Raw genomic sequence first — 13,719 nt, 5'->3', positions numbered from 1 at the left:
TTTCCGAACAGTATCGCTTGGGTCCACACACTTTAAAAGTCACAATGCAAAGATCCCGCAAATGCAAGAAACAGGAAGCACACAGACGCTGAACGGTTTGTCCTTTAAGGACAGGTCATTTGCCATGAAACCAAGTCATATTAAATTAGTGAAACAGATTGCACTATGTGGGTGGGAGAGATATGATATTAGAGTGGAATCAGAAATTTTGTCATTTTTTTGGTCTATTGAACAAGCAACAAAATTCACCAGGATACTGATAATAAATCTGTCCCCCGTAATTTATCAGTTAAACATTTTCATACACTCTCTCCAGGCCTCTTGTGCATAATACTCATTAATATTTCCAAGATTTGAGGATATAAGAGAAAGACTAATATTTTGAAACCTTGTCTCTGAATTTTATTCTGATACTTACATTTTCAGAACAAGAAGAAAGCATTTGCCAGTAAATCCACTTATGTGGTAAACTAAGCATTTGCAATAGAGCATGCAGAGTTTCAGTTATGTGGATACATGTGGAGAAGAAAGGTCAGAGGGCGGGTGGGGGGTGGGGGTGGGGAGAAAATATTACCCCGGAGCAAAAAGCATGCGAGGGACTTGTGAAAAATTGGGTGATCCGGTAATGCCACCTGCCGTGAGTTGCAAAGAGTGAATTTTGAGAGATGTTTCTTGCTGCCTTCAAAGCTCATATTTGTAGTCAAAATAAAAATCCTAGATGCACATAACTGTTTATATTATTTCCTTGCATCATGGCCTTTTGACATTTGGGACCCTCTCCCCTGATATAACTATTTCTTCAGCAGATGAGATTGTTTTTGAATTTCATTCCTTTGTACTCAAATCCCAATGTCTGCTATTCCCTGAGGAATGGTGCATGCACAGAACTAGGTCCTTATCTTTTCTCATGCCTCCACTAACCAGTCATTGCCGAAGGTTCCTGGGCATTAAAGTAAATGGTAAGAAGCTTGTCGTCATAGCTGCACTAGCAAGACGTATCATTAAAACTCCTTGTCTCTATTTTTGAAGAAAGAGAAAGAGTTCTTTCCTCACCCATATTTTCAGATTTGTCATTTTAGAGACATTTCAGTTGTAATTTTATGATAGCTCTTTAAACATGACATTTAAGTGTTAAGACTGGTACAGGGTTACTCAACAAATGTTTATTGAGGGCTTCACCTGCACTGGGGGTATAGCAGGGTAAACGAAATAGAAACAAATTCCTGCTTGCATAGCACATTTCAACTGAAGACTGTGTGTGGGCAGCAACAGAAAAAAAAGTCAATCAGTGAATAAGTCATTTTAATATTTTTCATTTGAGGAAAACGAAGTGTTGTGAGAGGGGTAGATTGGAAATGAAGAGGAGTTACCATTTTAAATAGGGTTTTAAAGAGAGCCTAACAGGCAGCTTTTTAAAAACATTTTTTTATTAAGGTATGATTGATATACACTCTTATGATGGTTTCACGTGAAAAAACAATGTGGGTACTACATTTTCCCCTATTATCAAGTCCCCACCCATGCCCCAGTGCAGTCACTGTCCATCAGTGCAGCAAGATGCCAAGGATACACTATGTCCTTGTCTGTGCTACACTGTTCTCCCCGTGATCCCTCACACCATGTGTACTAAACGTAATACACTTCCATCCCCTTCTCCCTCCCTCCCCACCTGCCCTCCCACACCCCTCCCCTTTGGTAACCTCTAGTTCATTCTTGGAGTCTCTGAGTCTGCTGCCATTTTGTTCCTTCAGTTTTGCTTCATTGTTATACTCCACAAAAGAGGGAAATCATTTGGCACTTGTCTTTCTCTGCCTGGCTTATTTCACTGAGCATAATGTCCTCCAGCCCCATCCATGTTGTTGCAAATGATAGGATTTGTTTCTTTCTTATGGCTGGATAGTATTGCATTGTGTATGTGTACCACATCTTCCTTATCCGTTCATCTACAGATGGACACTTAGGTTGCTTCCGTATCTTGGCCATTGTAAAAAGTGATGTAATAAACAAAAGGGTGCATATGTCTTTCTGAATCTGAGAAGTTGTATTCTTTGGGTAAATTACAAGGAGTGGGATTCCAGAGTCAAATGGTATTTCTATTTTTAGTGTTTTGAGGAACCTCCGTATTGCTTGCCACAACGTCTTGAACTACGTTACATTCCCACCAGCAGTGTAGGGGGGGAGGGGTTCCCCTTTCTCTGCATCCTCGCCAGCATTTGTTGTTCTCAGTCTTTTCGATGCTGGCCATCCTTACTGGTGTGAGGTGATATCTCATTGTGGTTTTAATTTGCATTTCCCTGATGATTAGTGATGTGGAGCATCTTTTCATGTGCTTGTTGGCCATCGGAATTTCTCTTTGGAGAACTGTCTCTTCATAGCCTCTGCCATTTGTTCTCTGGGTTATTTGCCTTTTTGGGTGTTGAGGCATGTAAGTTCTTTATATGTTTTGGATGTTAACCCCTTGTCAGATATGTCACTTACAAATATATTCTCCCATACTGGTCTATGGGACTGTTCTTGTGCCAGTACCGAATTGTCTTGATTACTGTGGCTTTGTACTAGAGCTTGAAGTGGGGGAGCGTAATCCCCCCTGCTTTATTCTTCCTTCTCACGATTGCTTTGGCTAGTCGGGGTCTTTTGTGGTTCCATATGAATTTTAGGCCTATTTTCTCTAGTTGGTTGAAGGATGCTGTTGGGATTTTGATAGGAATTGCATTGAATCTATAGACTGCTTTAGGCAGGATGGCCATTTTGGCAATATTAATTCTTCCTATCCATGAGCATGGATGTGTCTCCATTTATTGATATCTTCTTTAATTTCTCTCATGAGCGTCTTGTAGTTTTCAGAGGATAGGTCTTTCGGTTCCTTGGTTAGGTTTATTCCTAGGTGTTTTATTCTTTTTGATGCAATTGTGAATGGAATTGGTTTTCCTGATTTCTCTCTCTGCTAGTTCATTGTTAGCGTATAGGAATGCCACAGAAATCTGCGTATTACTTTTGCGTCCTGCAACTTTGCTGAATTCAGATATTAGATCTAGTAGTTTTGGAGTGGATTCCTGAGGGTTTTTTTATTTACAATGTCGTGGCATTTGCAAACAGGGACAGTTAAACTACTTCCTTGCCGATCTGGATGCCTTTTATTTCTTTGTGTTGCCTGATGGCCGTGGCTACGACCTCCAGTACTATGTTAAATAGAAGTGGGGACACTGGGCATCCTTGTCTTGTTCCTGGTCTTAAGGGGAAAGCTTTCAGCTTCTCGCTGTTATGTATAATGTTGGCTGTGGGTTTGTCATATATGGCCTTTATTATGTCGAGGTACTTGCCTTCCATACCCATTTTGTTGAGAGTTTTTTATCGTGAATGGTGTTGGTTTTTGTCCTACTTTTTGTTGATGTGGTTGAGGATGTTGATGGATTTTCCAATGTACCATCCTAGCCTCCCCGGAAGAAATCCTACTTGATCATGATGGATGATCTTTTTGATGTATTTTTGAATTTGGTTTGCTAATATTTTGTTGAGTGATTTTGCGTCTATGTCCATCAGGGATATTGGTCTGTAATTTTCCTTTTTCTGTGGTGTCTTTGCCTGGTTTTGGTATTAGAGTGATGGGGGCTGGCCTCATACAATGATTTTGGAAGTATTCCCACCTCTTCTGTTCTGTGGGAAACTTTAAGGGGGATGAGTATTAGGTCTTCCCTAAATGTTTGATTAAATTCAATGGTGAAGCCATCTGGTCCAGGAGTTTTGTTCTTGGGTAGTTTTTCTGATTACCAGTTCAATTTCGTTGCTGGCAATTGGTCTGTTCAGATTTTCTGTTTCCTCTTTGGTCAGCGTTGGAAGGTTGTGTTTTTCTAGAAAGTTGTCCATTTCTTCTAGGTTATCCAGTTTGTTACCACATAATTTTTCATGGTATTCTCTAATAATTCTCTGCATTTCTCTGGTGTCCATAGGGATTCTTTTCCTTTCTCATTTCTGATTCTGTTTATGTGGACAGACTCTCTTTCCTTCCTTGTTAAGTTTGGTTAGGGGTTTATCTATTTTGTTTATCTTCTCGAAGAACTAGCTCTTGCTTTCATTGATTCTTTCTATTGTTTTAGTCTTCTCAATTTTATTTATTTCTGCTCCAATCTTTATTGTGTCACTCCTTGTACTGACTTTGGGCCTCATTTGTTCTTCTTTTTCTGGTTTCATTAATTGTGAGTTTAGACTGCTCATATGGGATTGTCCTTCTTTCCTGAGGTGGGCCTGTGTTGCAATATACTTTCCTCTCAGCATGCCCTTGGCCGCATCCCACAGAGTTTGTGCTCTTGAATTATTGTCATTTGTCTCCATATATTGCAGGATCTATGTTTTTATTTGGTCATTGATCCATTGGTTATTTAGGAGCATACTGTGAAACCTCCATGTATTTGTGGGATATTTCATTTTCTTTGCAGCATTTATTTCTAGTTTCATACCTTTCTGGTCTGAGAAACTGGTTGGTACAATTTCAATCTTTTTGAATTTGCCAAGGCTGTTGCTGTGGTCTAGTCTATGATCTATTCTTGAAAACGTTCCAGGTGCACTTGAGAAGAATGTGTATTCTGCTGCTTTTGGGTGTTGAGTTCTGTAGATGTATGTTAGGTCCATCTGTTCTAATGTGTTGTTCAATGCCTGTATGTCCTTACTTATTTTCTGTCTTGTTGATCTGTCCCTCAGAGTTACTGGAGTGTTGAAGTCTCCTAGAATGAATGCATTGTATTCTATTTCCCCTTTTAATTCTGTTTGTAATGGGTTCACATTTGTAGGTGCTCCTGTGTTGGGAGCATAGGTATTTATAATGTTTATTTCCTCTTATTGGATTGACCCCTTTATCATTATGTAATGTCCTTCTTTATCGGTTGTGACTTTCTTTGTTTTGAAGTCTATTTTGCCTGATACAAGTACCGCAACTCCTGATTTTTTTTCTCCTTGTTAGTTGCATGAAATATATTTTTCCATCCCTTCACTTTTAGTCTGTGTATGTCTTTGGGTTTCAAGTGAGTCTCTCGCAGGTAGCATATAGATGGGTCTTGTTTTTTTATCCATTCAATGACTCTATGTCTTCCGGTTGGTACATTCAGTCCATTTACATTTAGGGTGATTATCGATAGTTATGCACTTATTGCCATTGCGGACTTTAGATTCTTGGTTACCAAAGGTTCAAGGTTAACTTCCTTACTATCTAAGAGTCTAACGTAACTTAAACTTAATATGCTATCGTAAACACAATCCAAAGGTTCTTTTCTTTTTCTCCTTTTTCTTCTTCCTCCATTCCTCATGTATTAGGTGTTATATTCTGTACTCTTTGTCTATTCTTCGGTTGGCTTTGGGGACAGTAAATTTAATTTTGCATTTTCTTAGTAATTAGCTGTTCTACTTTCTTTACTGTGCTTTTCTTACCTCTAGTGACAGCTATTAGACCTTAGGAACACTTCCATCTACAGCAGTCCCTCCAAAATACAATGTAGAGATGGTTTGTGGAAGGTAAATTCTCTCAGCTTTTGCTTATCTGGAAGTTGTTTAATCCCTCCTTCAAATTTAAATGGTAATCTTGCTGGATAAGGTATTCTTGGTTTTAGGCCATTGTGCTTTATTGCATTAAATACATCATGCCACTCCCTTCTGGCCTGTAATGTTTCTGCTGAGAAGAAGTTAGCCTGATGGCATGTCTTTTGTATGTGATCTTATTTCTCTCTGTGGCTGTTTTCAATAGTCTGTCCTTATCCTTGATCTTTGCCATTTTAATTACTCAGGGATGAATTTAGGATGGAGGTTCAATCATTAAGAAATTCCATGTCTGAAACGAAACATACAAAGGAGGGATTTAAAGGCAGATTAGATGTAGTAGAAGAGTTGGTGAAGAGAATAGAAACTAGAGACGAGGAATACAAAGAAACAGGCACAGAGAGAAAAAAGGATCTCTAGGAATGAAAGAATAGTGAGTGAACTGTGTGATGAATCCAAACGGAACCGTATTCATATTTGAAGACTACCAGAAGAAGAAGACAGAGAAAAAGGGATAGAAAGTGTCATGAGGAGGTAATTGCTGAAAACTTCCCCAGTCTGGGGAAGGAGATAATAGTCTCTCAGGCCATGGAGATTCACAGATCTCCCAACACAAGGGACCGAAGGAAGACAACACCAAGACATATAGTACTTAAAATGGCAAAGATCGAGGGCGAGGATAGAGTTTTGAAAGCAGCTAGAGAGGAAAAAGATCACATACAAAGGAAAACCCATCAGGCTATCATCAGACTTCTCAATAGAAACCTTACAGGCCAGCAGGGAGTGACTTGATGTATGTAACGCAATGAAGCAGAAGGGCCTTGAACCAAGAATAGCCTACCCGGAAAGGTTATCATTTAAATTTGAAGGTGGGATTAAAACAATTTTCAGAGAAGCAGAAACTGAGAGAATTTATGTCCCGAAAACCACCTTTACAGTTCATTTTGGATGGCCTGCCGTAGATAGAAGTATTCCTAGGGCTAAATAGCTGTCACCAGTGGAAATAAAAGCACAGCAAAGTAGAACAACAACTAAGCAGATGGGAAATGAAATCAGCTACCCCCAAATTGAATCAAGGGGTAGGGAATGAGTACAGAATATGCTAGCTAATATTTGAAGAATGGAGGAGGAAGAAAAACGAGGAAAAAGAAAAGAACCTTTAGTTTCTGTTTGTAATAGAGCACTAAGCAAGTTAAATTAGACTGTTAGATAGTAAAGAAATAACCCTTGAACCTTTGGTAGCTACAAACCTAAAGCCTGCAATGGCAATAAATACATTCCTATCGATAATCACCCTAAATGTAAATGCACTGAATGCACTATCAAAAGACATAGAGTCACTGAATGGATCAAATAACAAGGCCCATCTATATGCTGCGTACAAGAGACTCACTTCACACCCAAAGACATACACAGACTGATACTGAAGGGATGGAAAAAAGAGATTTCATGCAATTCGTGGGGAGAGAAAAGCAGGAGTTGCAGAACTTGTATCAGACAAAATAGACTTCAAAACAAGGAAAATAACCGGAGATGAAGAAGGACATTATATAACGATAAAGCAGTCAGTCCAACAAGAGGATATAACCGTTATAAATATCTATGCACCCAACACAGGATCACCAACGTATGTGTAACAAATACTTAACAGAATCAAAGGGGGAAATACAATGCAATGCATTCATTTTAGGAGACGTCAACACACCACTCACTCCAAAGGACAGGTCAGCCAGACAGAAAATAAGTAAGGAGACAGAGGCACTGAATAACACATTCGAACAGATGGATCTAGCAGTCATCTACAGGACTCCACACCCAAAAGCAGCAGAATACACATTCTTCTCAAGTTCACATGGAACATTTTCATGTATAGATCATACACTAGGCCATAAAAAGAGACTCAGTAAATTCAAAAAGATTGAAATTGTACCAACCACCTTCTCAGAAGACGAGAGTATGAACCTAGAAATAAATTATGCAAAGAACATGAAAAGAGCCTTAGAAACACATGGAGGCTTAACAGCACGCACCTTAATAACCAATGGATCGATGACCAAATAAAAACAGAGGTCAAGCAATGTATGGAGACAAGTGACAACGATAATTCAACCCTGCAAAATCTGTGGGACGCAGCGAAGAGAGTGCTAAGAGGGAAGCATATTGCAATACAGGCCTATCTCAGAAAAGAAGAACAAGCCCAAATGAACAATCTAAACTCACAATTAATGAAACTAGGAAAAGAGGAACAAATGAGGCCCAAAGTCAGTAGAAGGATGGGCATGATAAGGGTTAGAGCGGAAATAAATAAAATCGAGAAGAATCAAACAATAGGAAGAATGAATGAAAGCAGGAGCTGGTTCTATGAGAAAATAAGCAAAATAGATAAACCCCAAGCCAGACTTATCAAGAGAAAAAGAGAGTCGACACACATACACAGAATCAGAAATGAGAGAAGGAAAGTCACTACGGACACCACAGAAATACAAGTATTATGAGAGAATACTATGAAAAATTAATTATATTCTAGCAAACTGGAAAACCTAGAGGAAATGGGCAACTTTCTAGAAAAATACGACTTCCTAGACTGACCTAGTAAGAAACAGAAAATCTAAACAGACCAATTACCAGTAATGAAGTTGAATCGGTAATCAGAAAACTACCCAAGAACCAAATCCCTGGACCAGAAGGTTTCACTGCTGAATTTTATCAAACATTTAGTGAAGACCTAATACCCATCCTCCTTAAAGTCTTTCTAAAAGTAGAAGAGGTGGAAATACTCCCAAACTCATTCTATGTGGCCAACATCACTCTAATATCCAAACCATGCAAACACACGGAAAAAATAAATAAAAGAAAATTATCGACCAATATTCATGATGAACATAGATGCAAAAATATTCAAGAAAATATTAGCAAACCGAATTCAAAGATCGATCAGAAGTATCATCCACCACGATCAAGTGGGATTCCTCCCAGGCATGCAAGGATGGTGCTACATTTGAAAATTCATCAACATCGACTACCACATCAATGAAAAGAAGGGCAAAAACCACACGGTCATCTCCATAGATGCTGAAAGAGCATTCGACAAAATTCGACATCCGTTCATGAGGAAAACTCTCAGCAAAATGGGTATAGAGGGCAAGTCCCTCAACATAATAAAGGCCATATATGACAAACCCACAGCCAACATTATGCATAAAAGCGAGAAGCTGAAAGCTTTCCCCTTAAGACCAGGAACAAGAAAAGGATGCCCACTCTCCCCACTTTTATACGACCTAGTTCTTGAGGTCCTAGCCACGGCAATCAGACGACACAAAGGAACAAAAGGCATTCATATTGGTAAGGAAGAAGTTAAACTGTCCCTGTTTGCAGATGACATGATACTGTATATAAAAAAACCCTAAAGAATCCACTCCAAAACTACTAGATCTAGTATGTGAACTCAGCAAAGCTGTGGGATACAACATTAATACACAGAAATCTGTTGCATTCGTGTACACTAATGATGAATGAGCAGAAAGAGAAATCAGGAAAACAATTCCATTTACAATTGCATCAAAAAGAATAAAATACCTAGGAGTAAACCTAACGAAGGAAGTGAAAGACCTATACCTGGAAACCTAACGAAGGAAGTGAAAGACCTATACCTGGAAACCTAACGAAGGAAGTGAAAGACCTATACCTGGAAATCTACAAGACACTCTTAAGGGAAATTAAAGAGGACACTAACAAATGGAAATTCATTCCATGCTCTTGGCTAGGAAGAATTAATATTGTCAAAATGGCCATCCTGCCTAAAGAAATCTACAGATTCAATGCAGTATCCCTACCAAAGTACCAACAGCATTCTTCAACAAACTGGAACAAATATGTCTAAAATTCACGTGGAACCACCAAAGACCCCCGAATAGCCAAAGCAATCCTGAGAAGGAAGAATAAAGCAGGGGGATCTCACTTCCCAACTTCAAGCTCTACTACAAAGCCACCGTAATCAAGACACTTTGGTACTGGCACAGACCAGTGGAACACAATAGAGAGTCCAGATGTTCACCCAAACATATATGGTTAATTATTATATGATAAAGGAGCCATGCATATACAATGGGGAATTGACAGCCTCTCCAACAGCTGGTGTGGGGCAAAACTGTACAGCTACATGTAAGAGAATGAAACTGGATTACTGTCTAACCTCATACAGGAAAGTAAACTCAAAATGGATCAAGGACCTGAATGTAAGTCATGAAACCATAAAGCTCTTAGAAGAAAACATAGGCAAAAATCTCTTGAATATAAACATGAGCAACTTTTTCCTGGACGCGTGTCCTCGGGCAAGGGAAGCAAACTAAAAAAGGAACAAAGGCGACTACATCATGCTAAAATCTCCTTTACAGCAGGGGACGCCATCAGCGGAACAAAAAGGTGTCCATCAGCATGGGAGAATATATTTGTAAATGACATATCCAACAAGGGGTTAACATCCAAAATACATCAACAACTCACATGCCTCAACACCCGAAAAGCAAATAACCCTATTAAAAAATGGGTGGAGGATCCGAACAGGCACTTCTCCAAAGAAGGAATTCAGATGGCCAACAGGCACATGAAAAGATGCTCCACATCACTGATCATCAGGGAATGCAAATTAAAACCACAGTGAGATACCACCTCACACCAGTTAGTACGGCCAACATGGAAAAGAATGGGAACAACAAGTGTTGGTTAGGATGCAGAGAAAGGGGAACCCTCCTACACTGCTGGTGGGAATGTAAAGTAGTTCAACCATTGCGGAAAGCGGTGTGGAGATTCCTCAAAAGACCAGAAATAAAAAAAAAAAAAATACCATTTGACCCAGGAATTCCACTCCTAGGAATTTACCCTAAGAACGCAGGAGCCCAGTTTCAAAAAGACATATGCACCCCTATGTTTATCGCAGCACTATTTACAGTAGCCAAGAAATGGAAGCCACCTAAGTGTCCATCAGTAGGTGTATGGATAAAGAAGAAGTGGTCTATATACACAATGGAATATTCTTCAGCCGTAAGAAGAGAACGAATCCTACACATTTGCAACAACATGAATGGAGCGGGAGGCTATTATTTATGCTCAGTGAAATAAAATAAGCCAAGCAGAGAAAGAGAAGTGCCAAATGATTTTTCACTCATCTGTGGAGCATAAGAACAAAGGGAAAACTGAAAGAACAAAATAGCAAACTCACAGAACCCAAGAATGGACTAACAGTTGTCAAAGAGAAAAGGACTGGGTGTGGTGGTGGGTGGGAAGTATGGGAGAAGGGAATAAAGGGCGTTGTGATTAGCACAGGTAATGTGGGGGTGGGGAGGGGAAGACCGCATGGCACAGAGAATACAAGTAGTGACTCTGCTCTGTAGCATCTTACTATGCTGATGGAGAGTGACTGTAATGGCGTATGTGGTGGGGACTTGATAATGGGAGGAATCTAGTAACCACAATGCTGCTCATGTAATCGTATATTGATGATACAAAAAAGAAACAATATGAGGTGGAATTTAAGATCGGTGAGAAAACGTTGGTCAAGAATAAAGGCAATAACAAATAACGGGCACTTCCACCTTTATCACAATCAACACACTGTTTTATTAAGAATCTCTTCTTTTTCCTTTTTCTTCTGTGATTATGAAAGACGAATGGAATTGTCACAAACATTCCTTAACCTTCGTGAATGAAAATCGGTGTTAAAGCCATCGGCACTGTAAATCTACTGTTGTAGTTCATGTGCACGAAGTCCTAAATTGTTCATATTTTCTTCCAATATGACGTACCTTTCAGGCAATTGTCCAGCTCTTTGTTTCTTTTGTGAAGTAGAAGAAAGATAACCACTTCTTTCCCCGAACTCAAAAATCCTGCCTTTTAATCTTCAGAAAGTATTCTCAACCCAGATTGTTCATGAAACAAAACCCAATTGATGCGGCACCTCACTTTGTAGAGGAATTGACTTCTTGAAGACTACAAATTACAATTTGGTAAAAATTGCATTTCATACTATGATTCTTTTAAAGTATGTGTTGAAGAGCCATGTTTGAAAAAAAAAAAATGGCAACAGAAACGCAGTAGAAGTCGTATTAGTATTAAGGATGCTTATGGCAGTTTAAAAACAGTCACACAGTACTAACACTAAACTACAAGTAGTACCGGAAGCTGTTACTCAAATGGGATTTACCCGAAAGTGGGTTATGCCCTGAGTAGTGCCCCGGTTCTTATGTTTAGCTCTTTTATTTGCTATATTCTAAGTTAGTAATACCTTTAAATTCCTAATTCTTGTCTTGTACACCCTAAACAATCACTACCGTCCAGCCACGGCTATTATTCTGTTTCCTTAAAGTCAAGTCACATGCTACACTCTGGCACGGCGACTTCCTTCAAATTCGAGACTTCTTTATCAATCAGTGCGTGTTAGTGGAGAACTACTGGTTTGGAGTGTTAATCCCCAAAGCAATCTATGATCTCTACTACATGTATATTAGTTAATTCAACTCAGCAATGCACAGCATGCTTCTACCTTCTCTTTAGAAATTGAATTACATATAGAGACTGATTGACTTACATACATATCATTTCATTTACTTGATACTAACTTCAACACAGTTGCATTCACTTGTTAGTTAAAACATTCTTAAATAACATTACTGCATCTTGCTTAGGATGATAATGGGCCCTCATTATAGTAGTTTCTTAATAAAAGTTAATGAATTTGTCGACAAATATATCACTCATGTCTTGAGATCAGTTGCGTTTGAGAGAAGAATTTGGCTCTTTGTATTTTATGAATACCTTGGGCAGTCCTCAGGATCTTCCTCAGAGCAGCCTTCATCTCCTTGTTCCTGAGCCTATATATTAGCGGAATGCACAGAGGTGTTTTCACAGAATAAAACAAAGTAACGATTTTTTCCATGTCCACTGGGTGTCCCGATCCGGGACTAACGCACATCACCGTAACAGAGCCAAAGAAACAGGATCACCACAGCCAGATGAGAAGCACAAGTGGAGAAAGCCTTGCGTTTGCCCGCTGCTGAGGGCATCCGTAGCACAGCCAGAGTCACCAGAGCGTAGGAGCAAAGGATAAAGAGAAGGGGGCCGATCATGAAAACAGAATTGAAGGTCGAGTAAATGAACTGTGTGGTGGTGTCATCAGAACACGACAGCACCATCAGTGGGACAGGATCACACACGAAATGGCTGATGGTGTTTGGGCCACGGTAGGGCAGCTGAGAAATGAGGACAACTGGCGGTAGGTAGGAGGGTGAACCCACACGACCATCCAAGGACGACGAGGCCCGTGCACAGCTGTCTGGTCATGATGCGCGGGTAACGCGGAGGGCGGCACACGGCAAGGTGCCTGTCAAAGGCCATGATGCAAAGGAAGAAGCCCTCTTCGCACCCGGAAGAGAAGAAGGAGAACTGCACAAGACAGCTCACAAAGGAGATGGACTTGCTTGTGGACGGGTAGCTGGCCAACATGTTGGGGACGGTGGTGGTGGTGACATAACATAGTTCCAGGAGAGAGAAATTCCCCAAGAGGATGTACATCGATCGGGCTGTGAAGGCGTCGGTCCCACCGCACAGCGCAGGCAACGGCCGCGTTCCCCCATCAGGGTCAGGGTGTAGGCCGCAGAGAAGTGCCCGAAGTAGAGGAGCTGCGCTTCGGGCCTGGAGGGAAAGCCCATGAGGATAAAGTGGCTGACGGCGTGGGTGGTTTCTCTGCCGGACACGTTCATGAGTTCGGAGGGCGCGGCGATGACATTGGCTATTGCACTCTAGTGGGGTTTGCTGGCTCTCCCTGAAAACACCAAATTTCCTTACCATTTGGAAAGTATTAAACAGACTTTTGCTAAGCAGAAAACCAACTTTCATGACTCAGCCCCTACGTAAATATACATTATTTTTTAAAGTCACCATAATAGGAAATACGGAAAATGTGAATTCTAGATAGATTTTACCTTTCTTTAAATGTTAGACTTGGAATGCAGACTTTTGTGGCTTTGATAAAATTACCTATATCCATCTTCTCTTCGTCTATTCACCTGAACCATTGATACTACTACATTTCTGTGCATATCAAATTCTTTCCGCAGTTCTAAGAACACCTTATTCTTTATGATACGGTAATAAAAGCTAAAGATATTTTAAGAGATTCTGTCTCACTTTAATGCAATGGCA

The 13,719-nt window shown here is 40.0% G+C and overlaps 1 pseudogene; it reads right to left on the bottom strand.

Moving 5' to 3' along the window:
- Nucleotides 1–12,346: 12,346 nt before the first annotated feature.
- LOC130682237 (olfactory receptor 11G2-like) lies at nt 12,347–13,229 on the bottom strand (annotated as a pseudogene).
- Nucleotides 13,230–13,719: the final 490 nt, after the last annotated feature.

The sequence above is a fragment of the Manis pentadactyla genome, assembly GCF_030020395.1.
Source record: "Manis pentadactyla isolate mManPen7 chromosome 11 unlocalized genomic scaffold, mManPen7.hap1 SUPER_11_unloc_1, whole genome shotgun sequence".
Classification (NCBI taxonomy): domain Eukaryota; kingdom Metazoa; phylum Chordata; class Mammalia; order Pholidota; family Manidae; genus Manis; species Manis pentadactyla.
Note: the sequence above shows the minus strand (reverse complement) of the source record. Positions and strands in the feature narration are given on the sequence as shown.